The 16,322-nt window shown below is 45.2% G+C and overlaps 1 non-coding gene across 1 annotated transcript; it reads left to right on the top strand.

Annotated features, from left to right (window-relative positions):
- Positions 1-15,960: 15,960 nt before the first annotated feature.
- Positions 15,961-16,101, top strand: LOC114106460 (U4 spliceosomal RNA). The gene has a single exon (XR_003585194.1). It is a non-coding gene; the product is annotated as a U4 spliceosomal RNA (small nuclear RNA).
- The last annotated feature ends 221 nt before the right edge of the window (positions 16,102-16,322 follow it).

Below are 16,322 nucleotides of genomic sequence, written 5' to 3'. Positions count from 1 at the left end.
CTGGCTTCACTGCTTTGAAGCAGAACATTATGGCCGAAGATCATGGTGGAAGAAAGCTGTTCAGCTCATGGTAGCTGGAAAGCACAGACACAAAGAGAGAGTGAGAGGAAGAGAGAGGAAGGAGACACAGACACAAAAATGTCCCCTAGGGCATGCCCCCAAGGACCCATCCCTTCTATTAAGTCCCACCTCCTACCTTTTCCACAATCTCCCAATGATCCATTGGAATTTTGAATGCCTCAGTGGATTAATCCACTGAAGAGATCAGAGTGCTGATGATCCAACCACTTCCCCAAAGCCCACCTCTGAACCCTGCAGCATTGAGGATCTCCAATCCATGAGAATTTGGGAGCACACTTCCAAACTGTGACAGCCTCTCATTGGTAATTCTCAGTAGACAACATGAGGTCAGCAGCCATCCAAGAGGCTTAATCAATAAGTACCAGGAGGTGAGGCCATGTCATTTGAGGCTGTGGGACATCTGAGTTGTCTGTCTGACAGCCCACACCCCTGATTTCCCAAACCAAACAGATAGACATGGCTGAACACCCCAGGAAGAAGCTCAGGAGCTCCCTCCAGGAGAGTAGGGGGTCTTTCCTTGGAATGGTGTGGCTTTTCTTAAAGACCACATGAAGCCAATCAGACCTGCCATGGCACCACAATGGTCACAGAGTGCATTTATTAGATACCATTGTGCAAATGAGGGGACAAATATATCCCAGATTTGCATCAAAGTCTTGCTCTCATGGTCTGTGTAGAGTTCCACAAAGGGCTGAAAGGGGTCTCTGAGTGATTGGCCTTCCCCACCCTGAGCCTGAAGAGCCCCAGGAGATCCCCTTAGACCTGAGCCTGTGACACAGCCTTGGGTGGTGCCCCTGCTCCCCTCCTCACACTCCTTACAGTACCAGGCTTCCTTTACGAGGCACGAATGCTTTGCACTGAGCTGGTGGTGAAGCTTGGTGGTAAGGCACTTGCCTAACATGCATGAGACCCTAGGTTTGATCCCCAGCATCCACAAAAACAGAAAAAAAACTTTCCACCATCTAAAATGGTTTTTGCTCATTATAGCTAGAAGAAAAGTCTTCAAAGGGATACTTCAAGAAGTTCAAAGTAACGTTCATCTCTTCTCCCAAATTAAGAGCTTTCCTGCCTAAGATTCTTAAGGCCCAAAGAGAGATCATGAGAGAATCAAGAGAGTCAAATCAATCACAGATGGAGCACAGAAAGCCATCCTTAGGAAGGGTTCAAGGAGGATTTCTTCAGAAGAATTTTCTGGAATGTTCAGGTTAGGCTTGCCCAACTGCATGCCAAAGGTACTGGGGCAGGATTCAGTTGGTGCAGGGAGGCCCAAGCTAGAAGGAAATGCAGGTTTTTCTGTCTGCCTTGTGGTACTCCCCCAGGCAGCTAAAATGGCCTTTCAAATTCTACCTCTTCATTCGGTGTCCCCGGCCCCATCTCTGATGATCAGAGATGCACCATTTTTAAAGGATTTCATCAAAGTCTTGCTTGGCTACAAAATGAGCCATTACATGAGGCCACACTCCTTTTGCTTTAAAGACTGGCACCGACAAATATCAGATAAGAGAGTCTTTATGTAGTTCAAATGGAAGACAGTCCATAAAGAACTCTGAGGAGACTGGTGAGCAGAGCAGAAGAACAAACATGAGCTTGATAGCCCGTGTCCACCTGAAACTGAAATACAAAATCCCAGGATAATAATAGCCAGCCCTTACCGAGATCTGGCTTTTTTTTTTTTTTTTATATTAACTCATCAATCTTCACAACAACACTATGAGGCAATTACTATTATTAAACTCAGCTACAGACAAGAAACCCGGGCAGAGACCTTGACTCAGGCAGCCCAAGGTCACAGAGTTAGATGGGGTAGAGCCAGGACTGGAATGCCCAGAATCTGATTTCAGAGTCTGCACTCTTAGCCATTCCCCTATCTCATTTGCCTCCCCCGCTGGTTCAGGTCACACTTTCAGGTCTCCGGTTCATGTGCTGCATGTGGGGGTAAAATAGGACCCAGGAAGCCCAGCCCACATCCTGGCAATGAAGGGGGAAAGCAAGAGGAAACACAGTATTCTCCATTTTTCCCGAACGGTACAACCTCAGGCAAGATCACCCAAACAAGACCCGCCTCTGATTCAACAGTACAAGCTGTGAAAAGATGTTCACATCATTAGTCAATAGGGAAATGCAAATCAAAACCTCAGTGAGATACTATTCCATACCCACTGGATGGCTATAATCAAGAAACCAGAAAATAATAAGTGTTATCAGGATGCGAAGAAATTGGAACTTTCCCACGTTGCTGGTGGGATGTAAAAGAGTACACTTACATTGGAAAACAGTCTGATGGCACTTCAAAAAGTTAAATATAACGTCATCATCTAACCCCAACATTCCACTCTAAAGAATACATACTCTAAAGAATTTGAAAACAAATAAACAAACAAAAGCTTTCACAGTAGCCCTTCCTTATTGGTGGTATCACTTTTGGCTCTTCCTGGTACCCAAGGTCAACCTAGGCCTGAAAATATTAAACGGAAAATTCCAGAAGTAATTTAAATTTAAAATTATATATTTAAGTTAAAAAATGATATATTTAGAAGTTTAAAATTGTCATCCTTGGGCTGGGGATGTGGCTCAAGCGGTAGCGCGCTCACATGGCATGCGTGCGGCCCGGGTTCGATCCTCAGCACCACATACAAAGAAAGATATTGTGTCCGCCAAATACTAATAAATATTAAAAAATTCTCTCTCTCCCCCTCTCTCTTTAAATAAATAAATAAATAAAATAAAATTGTTATCCTGCTCCACCTTGCTCAGGACATGAATCAACTTCTTTGTCCAGTGTATCCATGCTGTATACCCTATACACCCTTTAATCATTTACTAAATGTCTCAGTTATCAGATCAACTGTCAAGGCATTGCAGGATTTATGTTCAAGTTATCTTTATGTTGTACCTAACACTGACTCACAATGCCTGCGTCACCTCACCTCACCTCACCCACAGGCATTGCATCTTCTCACATCATCACGAGAAGGGTGAGGACAGCACAATAAGACATTTGGGGAAAAAAATAAAGACAGACCACATCCACAGACTTTTATTACAGTATGTAAGTTAAACTTTTATTGTGCTTAATTTGTAAATTAAGTTTTATCATAGATATGTGAGTACAGGAAAAAACATGCTATGTGTAAGAACTCTCACATGCTATCTTGTAATGAGCCTCAAAAATATGTTAAGTGAAGGAAGCCCATCACAAATGATCACATATGGTATGATTCCGTTTATATGAAATATCCAGAACAGGCAAATTCCCAGAGCCAGAAAATAGATTAGGGCTTCTGAGGGACATGGGTAGGGGAGCCTGGGAATTGACTACCTAAGGGGTATCGAGTTTCCTTTTAGGATGATAAAAAGATAAGAGATGATATTGTTGCACAATATTGTGAATGTACTCAATGATATTGAACTATCCTTTAAAATGGTGAAGTCTATGATATGTGAATTTTAAAAATTCTGTTTATCCACACACTCATTCTACAAATACTTATTGAGTACCTACTATGTGCTGGTTGCTTTTCTAGGCTCCGGGTCACGTCAGTGATGGACACAGAACAGATGCCTGTGGTCACCAAGCTTCCTCCCCAGGAGGGAGAGGTGTGAAGCCTATAAATGTGAGGATGGTCCAGAAAGCAAAGCGAGGGGTAGGGAGTGGCAGGGTGAGCAGGAGGGAGACTAGTTTAGAAAAGAGAGCCGGAGTGGGGAGGTTGCTCTGAGGAGGTGACTTGAGCAGAGACCTGACTGAAGTCGGAGAGAATGATTTGGAAAGACCTAGGGCAAGAACAGTTGGGCTGAGGGACAGAAAATGTGCAGGGTGGGAGACGAGAACAAGCCCAAGATTAAAAAGCAGTGGAGTCTTGTGATCCTAGGATAGGGGATGGGTGCAGGGGGTGGCCCTGGGAGATCAGAGCATGGAAAGTCAGGAGTTCCTGTGTCTGAGGGGGAGCTGCATGCTGGCTCAGTTACCACTCACAGACAACCCCACGAGGCCCATACTCTTATTATCTTTGTCTTCTGGCCTGTGAATCTGAAGCTCAGAGAGGTTTGGGAACAAATTCAAGATTATATGAGTGTTAAGTTTGGAGGTGGGACTTGACCCATGTCCTGTGACCTCAGAGCCTACAATATTAAACCACAAACCACTGCTGCCAATCTCTTCTCAGCCTGAGGCTGGGCCAGTCCAAGCTCCCAGCAGGAGTCACCCACACGAATCAGAATCATACCCTGCATTTTAAGCAGAACCTCGAGAAACCAGAAGGTGCCCAGAAGGAGAGGAGGAGAGTGCTGCTAGTCCTGGGCACACGGGATCTCAGCTTAGGACTGATAGTCCCATTCTCCACAGGAGGAAAACAGAGGCGTAGACCGCTCTTGAAGTTGCCAGAGGTAGTACAGCTGGGATTCAGGCTCAGACAATCCCAGGCCAGAGTCAAGGTGCTTATGCATAGCCCACATGGTCCTCCAGCCACCTGGTCTCCCTCCTCTCCACTGTAGACTAAATCCACAAAGCTTTCTGTCCACCTGCTGTCAGCCATCGCCTCTGGCTAAGTCCTGCCCAGATGCCTTGGACCTGTTCACGCCCTCTTCTCCACACCCAGTGCCTCACCAACTTTTTCATTCTCTCACTCACAAACTGGGCGAGCAAAGAGGATCTGGTGGGACCACACCCTCAAGGTGCTCACTGTCCGGTGGCTGACACACGTGAGCACAGAACTGATATGCAGCAAATAAGCCCACGAGAAAGGAAGGCACCAGATCACTTCTAGACGTGGCAACGGGGCTTCAGGGACACCCAGATAACCTGAGGAAGCCAGGAAAGGCTTCCTGGGGGAGGTGATGCTCAACCTGAGACCCACAAGATAGGAAAAACCTGGGCACTAAAGGCTAACTCACAGCTCTCTGCAGTTTGACCCCGATACCAGTCATACCTCCTTAGATCTGATGCCCCAAGAATCCTGTGCTCTGTGCTCTCTACCCTGAAGATTTTGTTCAAGTGTCCCTGGGAGACCATGAAACGTGCTTCTGCCATGATGTTTGGCTTTGGCACAGGCCCAAAGCAATGTGGCCCAGAGACCATGGGACCAAAGTCTTTGAATCTCTGAGCCAAAAAGAAACTTTCTCTCCTCTTAAATTGATCATCTCGGGCATCTTATCACAGAGACAGAAACCTGACCAACACATTCTCTGCTCTCATCTCACTTTTTTTATTGACATTGACAGTCGACACTCCCTTTTGGGTCCTGTTATCTTTCCATGTGTTTTTAGATTTTCCATGTCTGATCTCCCTTACTAGGTGACCATGGCTGAGGGGAAGGGCCACTCTCACCCATCTCCCTATCCCACTCCTTCAGCAGCAAGCATGGTGCCATGTGCAAAGAAATCATTCCTATACACACAGTTGTTGAGGGCCTACTATGTGCCATGCACAGTCATGGGCATTAGAGTCTCTTTTGTGAACCAAGCACATGGCTCTCCCAGCTCACTGGATAGACATTCTAGAATATGAACATCAAACAACATTACACAGGGAAAAAAAAGAACATGACGTTAAACGCCCTTCTGGTTCACATGATTTCAACTAGGTTTGTTCAGCAATGGAAGACAAAAATAACAATGTAAAATAAGGCAATCCTTCCACCTGCCACTCTACTCAGGGAGTCCATGCCTAGAGAGAGTCTGAGACAGGAAAATTGAATCTGTTCTTTCCTCCTGAGCATCTCTCTATGTGGAATGGGATTCTGATATTAATGTATTTTCTCATAAAGCATTACCCTTAAATAAGAGCCAACTGCTTCGTGGGGTGTCTGACCAAAAGAAACACCAATGTGTCCCAACTTGGAGGAAAAATGGTTCTGTCAAATTTACTGAGTGATGTTAAGTTGATTTTCAACATGGCATCTCCCTGGGGAGATTCCAAGTGTTATTGATGACATGTGATTGCCACAGTCCATGTGAACTTTAGAATCTAATCCTTGATGGAGAGGGACTCCCCTGTATTATGCTATCCACTAACTCAAATCTGTGATATTCAGTCACTCAATACCACTTGTTATGATGTCCCTATTATGTGAAGCTCATCTGTGCACCAAAACTAGAAAGGTAAATGCAAAGAAGTACCACAATCAAAAAGTGAGCAGTACTTCTTGTATTTGTGTAAGGTCATGCATCTCTACACTGTTTTGTGATGCTGATCCCATTTTTCCTGTACAGTGTATCTCCAGCTTTTCTGGGATTGCACCCTATTTTAGCTTAGACTGCTATAACAAAATACCATAGTCAGGATGACTGAAATAACAGACATTTATTCCTCAGTTCTGAAGACTGGGAAGGTCAGGATCAAGGTACTGGAAAGTTTGGCTCTTAGAGAATCCTCTCCTTGGCTGGTAGACAACGTCTCACTCTGTCCTCATAAGGCCTTTCCTTGGTGCATGTGAAGAAATCTGCTTTCCTCCTATAAGGGCACTAATCACATCATGAGAGCCCCATCTTTATGACCTCATCTAACCTAATCACCACCTCCCAATACCATCACACTGGGGTTAGGGCTTCAACCTTTGAATTGGAGGACAGGGACAAAAATATTCAGCTCATAGCAACTCTTTTAAACCCATGCTCTTAGGAAATTCTCTTTTCCACACTGCAACTCTGTGTTTTCAGTGGGAGCTACCATCATTTCTCCAGATGCTGCTTTCTAAAGAAGAGCAATCCATTTCAATTTGAGTCACTCATGTTATCTCATCCCCTGTCCATGTTAACTAGCTGATGGAAAAGTATTTGGTCCCAACCCATTTAATCAAAGTTCTCTCTAGGATTTGTCCAAATGTGTATTACTTCATTTTCTATTGCTATAACAAAATGTCAGAGGCTGGGTACATTATAAAATGGAGTGGTTTACTTAACTCATCATTCTGGTGGTTGAAAGGTCCAAACAGGGGGTTAGGGTGACTCTATCACAACATGACAGAGAAATGGAAAGGGAACTGAGTGTGTGCAAAAGGGTGCAAGCCCAAGGAGTGGCCTCACTTCATAACTGCCCACTCTCATGAGAATAAATCAGTCCTGTGAGAATTATAGAGTCCCTCTGAGGACAGTGTCCCCATGACCTAACTACCTTGCAGTGGCCCCACCTCTTACAGGTTCCACTGTGTCAACACTGCCACACCAGCTCATGAAGCTTTTCAGGACACTCAAACCATATCCAGACCATAGCAAAGTGGAACTGAATGAGACTCGGCCCGTTGGGTGGTGCGACTCTGAGATCTGAGGCAGGTGAACGGCAGCTGACCAGGTTTCCAGGAAGGAATACGGCACCTGTGCACTGATGGGAACAGAAATGGGAAAGGTGGTGGAGACCCCGCCCCCCAGCAACAACTATTCCCGTTACCCGAGGACCACCAGACCTTTCACCCAGCAACACGAGTTGCCTATAAATTCTTTCTTCCTAAACTGGCTCAAGGTGGCCTTCTGTCACTTGCAACCAAAGTGCCTGAGATACTCTTTGTGTGTGTGTGTGTGTGCTGGGGATTGAACCCAGGGCCTTGTGTGTGTCAGGCAAGCACTCTACCAACTGAGCTATGTCTCCACCCCTCCCGAGATACTCTTTTTAGACATTTTTTCCATATTTTCCTCAGCTGGAGAAAAGAGCCCAGAGGGGCGAATTGAGCTCTCTGGTACTTCATTGGTATGGCATGAGTGGCAAGAATTAAAATATTGCTTCAGACCTTGATTCATGTCCTGGATCTTTAAAAGAGGTTTCCCTTCTTCTGATCCAGTCCCCACTCCTGTGCGTCCTGCACTCTAGGTGTGCCTTTTTCACAGCCCAAAGCTGCACATGTCCTGCCTGGGTTCTGATCCTCTGGTGACTCACCACCCCATCAGAGTGCAAGCAGACACTCCTCCCCGGGCGCACGGGCCCTTCTGGATCTGGCTCCTGCGGACCTTGCCTGCCCACGCCCTCCTCCCTTGGGCTCCCCGTGTATTCCCTGAATAGCTCTCTGCCTGAGTCATACACTGCTCCCTTGTTTGCCCACCTCTGAGGCCTGCCACCTTCCTCCAGTTCCCAACCGACCAGGAAGGTCCCCTTGCCACCTTCCCCCGAGGCAGAGCCACAGCCTTCCTATGTAGGCCTCTTTCCCGTGGACCTCCAGTCAAGCATCTGTCCCTCTGTTCCCTAATTCCCAACATCTGCCTCCCAGAATGGAGGTTCACGGGGACAGCTTCAGTAACTTCATCTATCACTCGACTATGCCTGTCACATAGTAGGGACTCAGTATGTTGCTCAGGAGACAAGCAAGTGTGTGTGGAGCATGAAGGTCAGGGCGGGTATCCAGAATCCTATTTCTTTAATAACCAGCATCAGTTTGGGAGTTGACGGATGTGGATGCTTCGAAGCCGGGTGAGAGCTGAACGGGCAAATCTGAAGTACTCTTCAGAGATTCATCTGCACTCCGTGTGCCCGATTAATGCTGAGCCATTCGTCCTTGCCAAAGCTGCCAGGATCTATTAAGCAATTTAACTTATACTCCCCGCACTTCAGGATAGCTCCCAAGGGCATTTTTCAGGCTTGGGCAGCCAAAGCATAAATGACTTAAGTGGTGAGCTTTCTATCCCTCCCCCTGGGAACCCATCCCACCTAAGCAGAGCTTTAATGGCCCTAAAGCACCGAGAAGCTAACAAGCACCTAAAGCTCTGACCAGAATTATCCTCAACCCTTAAAGAAATGCCCGCCTAGGGCCCCTGGTCAGGGCTGACCTTCTGAGTAACTGGAATAGGAAACCACCCTCTGAGGGGTAATTAGAATGGTCCCAGGAAAGTCCCCAGGCCTTAAGGATGCCCCTCAGCAATTCACTATGGTAGCCAAAATCCCCTCCATTAATCACTTAATAAATATTTATTGAGTACCTACTAGGTGCCAGCCAGGCACTTGGGAAATCTGGAAGGAATCATTCATAACAGTTTTGTTATTTTGAATGAACTCAGGCTTTATGCTCAGCTCAAGAGCAAATATTTCTTTGAAGGTAAGACACTAAGCATTATCAGTCATAGATACCTCCTTCCCAAGGAGACTGCAAAGAAGAAAAGAGCTGTATGGGAGGGATCTTAGGACAGAGAGCAATGCAGGTGTGCTGGAGAAGAGGAGTGAAACCTGTGAGGTGCGGGCTAATTCTTCATGTGGTGGTAGCCACTACGGATCAGGTCACCACTTCCATTCCCACGATGCTGCTCTATGGAGTTGCTAGACCAGGGAAGCAAGCAGAGTGAGCATGCAAAATACACCTCGCTTCTGGGATTAGCCTGTGTTCCACAGCTGGGTCCCACTCTTAATCCTATCAAGAAATGCCCTGGATTTGCATGTGGAGGGTGGAAGCAGATCTAAGCTTCCAGTTCAGGCAGGTACTTTAACCTCTGTGAGCAGAGCTCCCTTAGCAAAGGTCAACTCTTACACACTGCAACAACAGTCAAAGCAAAGCAGCCACAGCTCCCATTTCTCACGTACCTACCAGGTGCCAGGTGTTCTATGTGATCAGCTTTTCATGATGATGTCAAGGGCATGCATTTTTAGGAAACCAAGGCTTGAGGGGCCAATTGTTCAAGGTTACACAACTAGTCAACAGAGGAGGGAGGGTTAAATGAAATTCCTACATGTGCAACTCTAGTACCCATGTTCTTTACTGTTATGCTTCATAAATCAAGAACAGGGTTCATTGTGAGTTCCATCCTTGGTTTATACCCTGAAGGAATATCACGAGGGATCCCATCTGCTATGGTGTGAATGTTTGTATCCCTACCCCCAAAAAAATTCAGGTTGAAACTTAATCCCCAGCAACATAATATTAAAAGGTGGTATTTTGGGGAGAGAGGGAATTAATGCCCTAAAGAGGCTTCAAGAACATTTGTTTCTTTTGCCTTTCCTTCATCCCCTTTCCATCATGAGAGGAGACAGAGAACAAGGCACCATCTTGGAAGCAGAGAGCAGCCCTCACCAGACACCAGACCTGCCAGCACCTTGACCTTAGACTTACCAGCCTTTAGAACTCTGAGAAATAAATTTATTTTGCTTATAAATTACCCTGTCTGTGGTATTTTGTTATAGCCACACAAGTAGACTAAGACACCATCAGAACTTAGGAAATGAGTGTATAGGTTTGCCCTCTGGGAGGTCATTTACAAAATAGAATTTTAAAAATGTTTACTTATAAAAAGATGGAATGACTCAACAGTAACCTGACCAAAGGTATGGATAGAGGAAGAGGATTAGGTGGTCAGGACTCCCACAAGAGGTGAAATCAGGGGCACGGTTTGCATGTGTTTTTTTTTGCCCTGTCCTCTTAATACAAAATGAAAGTCCTGTGCAATCAGTAGGGCAGTTTTCCCACCGTCAGGGACAGAGGCATTGGGCATTTTCATAGCCTGATCCTATCAGCTGTCACTCTCATCTGAATTCCTCTCTTCTCTCTGGGTGTTGGTCCCTACACTGTGCTGCTTAGTGGCCACAGACATCTGAGCCTTGATGGTCACAGCTCTTTGCCAGTTAACAAACTGGAATTGTGAGTATTCATCCTCTCTTGTGAACTCAGGATCTCCTTTTTCCAGATATACCAGTAACCAGCTATACCAGATCCTTGACCTCAGTGTCTGCCGGTGCATCCTGCCCCAGGCTGACCCTCAGGCTCCTCTCAGGCCTTCTTTAGGTGAGCATGGGCCCTGCCTCACTCCTTAGGAATCCAGGGGCCTTTGAGCTGGCCTCTTGTCAGCCTTCCTTCCTCATGGAAGCCTAGCTGTGATCTGTCGCCGTTGGGTCTTTCAGGTTTCTTCCCCCTTTTCACTGGAATCTGACTTCAAAGATTTCATGCTCCTTGACTGAACCAACCAATTGCATGACTCCTTTCCCAGGAATGAAAATTAAAAATGGCGGTATTGGTGGGGGGAGGTGTGGCCCAATAGTAAAGTGTGCGCTTAGCATGCAGGAGATCCCAGTTTCAATTCCCAGTGCCAAAAATACATACAAAATTAAAATCAAAATTGTCTGGGAAGCATCAAAATTCACTATAACAGTATTATAAAAAATACTTTAAATAAATATAGTATTAAAGGTAGCATTATATATTATGGATATAGATACACATTATTTGTCTATCATAATTAAACTCTAGAACTTTTTGACATATAAAAAAGGAGAGAGGAGAATGTAAGGAACTTCCACAGCTTCATCACCTCATTTTAACAGGAGCTGTCATTTGTCAATCTGGTGTCATCCATCTAGCACACTGTTCACTGCAAGCACTTTAAAGCAAATCCCAGAGGACATATGAATTCACTCACAAACACTCAGTTAGACGCCTCTAACCCTTAAAAGCATAACTATGATGCCATTATCACCTATAACAAAATGAGCAGTAAACCCTTAATATAACCAAATACCCAGTCCCAATGTTCAAGTTTTCCAGATTATTCCCAAAGTCCCTTTTTACAACTGTTTGTTTGGGAAGCAAACAAGTTTCATACATTAATGGCACCTGGTTGTTATATCTATTTTCATCGAAAGCCACTCCTCCTCTGTTTATTCTAAAACTATTTATTTGTCCTAAAAACGTCAGTCATTTTCTGGTAGAATTCCCCCACATTCTGGACTTGTTTCCTTTTGGCGTTGTTTAACTAGTTCCACTAGGGCCAGAATTTTCTGTAAACTGTGGAGTTGACTTAAGAGTAAGTGGTGGTGTCCAGTGGGAATAGAATTCCAGCCACATCTAAAAAGTTAAAAGAAATGGGTAAAGTCATTTTTAAAATGTTTTATTTAATGTAAAATAGTCAAGATACTAGCACTTCAAAGTGCAATTAATATAAAATATAAGTGAGATATTTTATATTCTTTTTCAATAGTCTTCAAAATCAGATGTATGGGCTGGAGACATAGCTCAGTTGGTAGAGTGCTTGCCTCACATGCACAAGGCCCTGGGTCCAATCCCCAGCACCACACACACACACACACACACACACACAATCAGATGTACATTGTGCTCTTAAAGCACAAGTTCAATTCAGAAAGGCCACACTTCAAGTGCTGAAGGACCATATTGGATGGGGCAGATCCAGATGCTTAATCAGACTACAATAAACAATTGTTATATACAAAGAATAGAGGTTGCTGTTATTGAGGGTTCCGTTTTGCCTTATATATTTATTTATTTTTTTACACAATGCCTTTATTTTATTTATTTACTTTTATTTATTTATTTATTTGAGAGAAAGAGAGATAATTTTAATATTTATTTTTTAGTTCTTGGCGGACACAACATCTTTGTTTGTATGTGGTGCTGAGGATCGAACCCGGGCCACACGCATGCCAGGCGAGCGCGCTACCGCTTGAGCCAAATCTCCAGCCCCATTTATTTACTTTTATGTGGTGCTGAGGATCTAACCCAGCACCTCGTATGTGCTAGGCGAGCACTCTACCCCTGTTTTGCCTTTTTAAAGAAAGAAGGTCTCTTTATGTTACCCAGGCGGGTCCTGAACTCCTGGGCTCAAGAGATCCTCCTGCCTCAGCCTCCTGAATGGCTGCGGGGTATGGGCAACCTGGTTAAGGTTGCTGCATAGTTCCTATTTTAAAGTATGCTGTCAACATTTCTCCAAATGGTTTTAGTATCTGTTGATGAGCACTTCCAAATCCATTCTTTTATCAGGGATTTCAAAATCATAATTTTCTAATTCTACTCTTCCTTCTGCATGTATTAGGATGAGTTCTTACATAAAGATGAATTCTATATCACCAGTTCTTTGGTTACTCGGAAATATATCTTACACAGAAATGGTGAAACACAGGCTTATTCTTCTCTGTCAATTCTCAGAGAAATGAGAATTTCAAGCAACCTCTGATAGTGACCAAAGAGGAGTTCTTCTCTTATCATTATGAACTCATGGATTTCTATATTGCCACCTTTCTGTACATTGCAGTCATTATTCAGTCATTATTCTGTTTTTCTTTTTCATTTTTTTTTGGGGGGGCCGGTACCAGGGATTGAACTCAGGGGCCCTGGACCACCGAGCCACATCCCCAGTCCTATTCTGTATTTTATTTAGAAACAGGGTCTCACTGAGTTGCTTAGCATCTTGCTTTTACTGAGGCTGGCTTTGAATTTGCCATCCTCCTGCCTCAGCTTCCTGAGCAGCTGGGATTCCTGGTATACTCTACTGCGCCAGGCCATTATTCCTTTTTGATGTTAAAAATTCTGTGTCTTTGGCCAACAGGTCTCTCCAGCAGGCTCCTCGGCCGGTTTTGACAGCTTCTGTGCTTTCGGGCACAGTCAGGAGTCTCAAGCTCATTTTGGACATTCCCTGCCCCATCAGGAATCAGCTGCTTCTCCTCTGTTGGTCCTCTCAGTCTTCTAGGCCTCTCTAAATGAGATCATGACCCAGAAGAATAAAAGAAAAGAAATCAGATGTACCAAGATGAGTCCACAGGACAAAAGGGCAGAGAAGGGGGGGAAGGACAGGAAGAAGGATAGGAAGAGACCAGGAGGATTCAGAGGTTCTCATGGCCCGGCTGGTCCCTATCTCTAAATCTCTGCTCTCCTGAACCTCCGTTTGAGGATGAGAACTTCTGGTGCCCTTAAGGGCAGGTGAAAGTTCAGTCAACCGGGAGCTCCACCTCACCTCCCTCTGTGAAGAGCCCAGAGCATCAGTCCAAAGCTGCACACTTCCCACCCGGCCCTTCCTGAGCCAACTCCCTGGTGTCTCTGGGAGAACACAGTCAGCATCACCCCAATGACATCAGGGAAACTCCTATTTCCAGCAGTTTCTCCTTCAGCTGCAAAAATGTGCCGCGGTAGACTGGGCGTGGACTTCTGAAGGCTCCGCAGGAAGCAGAGTTGTTTTCTCAGCCACCACATCTGAGCGCATCTCCTATGGTGGTGGGGGGTGGGAGTGGAGGACTGGGTGAGAGCTGCAGGAACTCAGCTGATGTGACCCTTCCCATCCCCTCACCCTGTCCTCCACAGCCATGGCTGTCGGCTCGGCTAGGCCGGGAGGAATCCATGCCATGTGGGGGGCTCTTGAGAAAGATGGGGCCCAGCACAGAGGGAGGTATGGGGTATGCCTGACCAGTTGTCCTAAGGGTTCTTTGTCTCTCCCCATTCCCTACGTAAAAGGATAAGACATTTCACTGCACTTAAAATTAGGTCAGCTTAGGAGAGCCCCCAGATGCCCACCATACTCCCCGAGTACAATCATGGATCTATTCTCAACAGCCTCCCTTGGCTGCCAAAAAAACTTTCTCAGCTCATTGCTGTTGCTGCCGCAGCCAGACAGCACTTCCGAGCCATTCTCTATCATTGTTAAGCCTCATGCTTCAGCCAGCTGTGACTGTCTCTGAGGCCAGGCTTTATCCTCCCAGCCCCAGAGGCTGTAAGCAGAGCCACCTGACCCAGTGAACCCCTTACTTGTCCGGAATGTAGCGGGGAGAGCAGCCTTCCCGTCATGCTCTCCACAATTGCCTCCTCCTATAAGTTCACAAGGCACAAGATTCTACAACTCCCTCCCCTACGCTCCTTTCAATCCAATGCAGCATGTCAGCTTCCTTGATGTCCCTGACTCCTCAGCCATGCTCCCACCCCAGGGCCTTTGCATTTCTGGTTCAGGGCTGGTGTGCAGTCGAAGCAGGATTGAAGCCCAGGCACCAGGTCTAGAATCCATACCCTTCACTGTGACACTATATTGCCTTCTCCCATCTAATGAGTACTTCACTTGGAACCTTGCCTTTACCTTTTTTTTGAAGAGATGCCCAGTGTTTCAGCTTATTTTCTAACCCCTATGTCACTCACTGTACAGAAGCTCAGGACATCAACAGGAGGACTTCCTGCTGTTCTCCAAAGCTCTTCAAGGCAGTTGTTTCCCAAGAAACTCATAGTGCCTTATCTTAAACCTTAGGGAGTTTGACCTTTTCATAACTGGAAACCTTTTTCAAAGGCTGTTGATTTTTTTCCATCAATGCTTTAGAAGGCCCTGTAGGAGGGGTAGCCTACACTGCTATTGGGCTGGGTCTATCTTGGGTGATTATCACATCTACACTTGCACGGAGGCCCTGCTAGCTGCCACAGGGTAATTGATACCTTCCCTCCCCCGGGCACTTTGTATCTATTATCTCAGTTTATAAGTGGCTATCACTATCCCTTCTTTACAAATGAGGAACCTGTGTAATGACACTAAGGTGTGTATCTAGACCTGATTCCAAAGTCCACACATTTTTTTCATTAAGCTGCTCTACCTTCCAAACCATAGATTATTTTTCCAACCCTCTCGACTCCTGATTTTTGGATCTGTAGTACAGTAAATGCATTAAAATGCAAAGACAAGTCAGGTGCCGTGGCATACAACTGTAATCCTAGTAACTAGGGAGGCTGAGGCAGGAGGATCTCAAGTTTAAAGACAGCCTGAGCAATTTAGCCTGAACTTAAGCAATTTAGCAAGACCCTGTCTCAAAATAAAAAATAAAAATGGTTGAAGATGTGGCTCTATGGTTAGGTGCTCCTGGGTTTAATCCCCAGTACCTTAAAAAAAAATTGCAATTGCAAAGACAAATGGCAGTATCTCAATGTCTTAGTAGTAATCAACCCATACTAGCCTCAGACCACTTCCCCATAGAAAACTTGAGTCTGCGATCCAATAAGGTCTGATTTTTTCAGAGTGTGCCACTGGGTTGGATTCTAGAGTATTTTAGGTGATGGGCAACATTTAAATTTTTGATATGTGTTGAAACCCAATCAGCACACCCAACCCATTGTATAAGATGTTCATGAGGATGAAGCTATGTCAACTAAAAAAGTCATTAAACTGACAAGGAACTAATATAAGTGGTTCATAGAGTGTTTGGCAAAAATCGAGACTGTGAGATTTGTGCAGCGGCAGGATCATAGCCAATAAGGTTTATCTGAGGCTCAGTTATTGCTAATTGAAAACTTTTCCCAACACGCTGCTATGACAACTTGCAATACGGTCAGCACAGTCGAGTTTTGATAGTCTCTACGAAGGCTGATTTAAAAAAAAAAAAATCAAAGCTGTCAATGACATGCATGAGAAATGTATTAGGAAGGAACTATTTCCTTGTCCTTTTCACATCCCAAGCAGTGCACCACCTTTCTAGAGAGGGAGCGAGAGTGATTGTGACACAGCATTGAGTTCCCTTGCTAGAATTGTCCATTGCTTGCTTTTAGCATGAACTAAAAATAGGACCATGACTTCCATTTCTCTGA

This window comes from Marmota flaviventris, chromosome 15 (assembly GCF_047511675.1).
Source record: "Marmota flaviventris isolate mMarFla1 chromosome 15, mMarFla1.hap1, whole genome shotgun sequence".
Classification (NCBI taxonomy): Eukaryota; Metazoa; Chordata; class Mammalia; order Rodentia; family Sciuridae; genus Marmota; species Marmota flaviventris.
The sequence above is the reverse complement of the archived record's forward strand: the minus strand, read 5'-3'. Positions and strand labels throughout refer to the sequence as shown.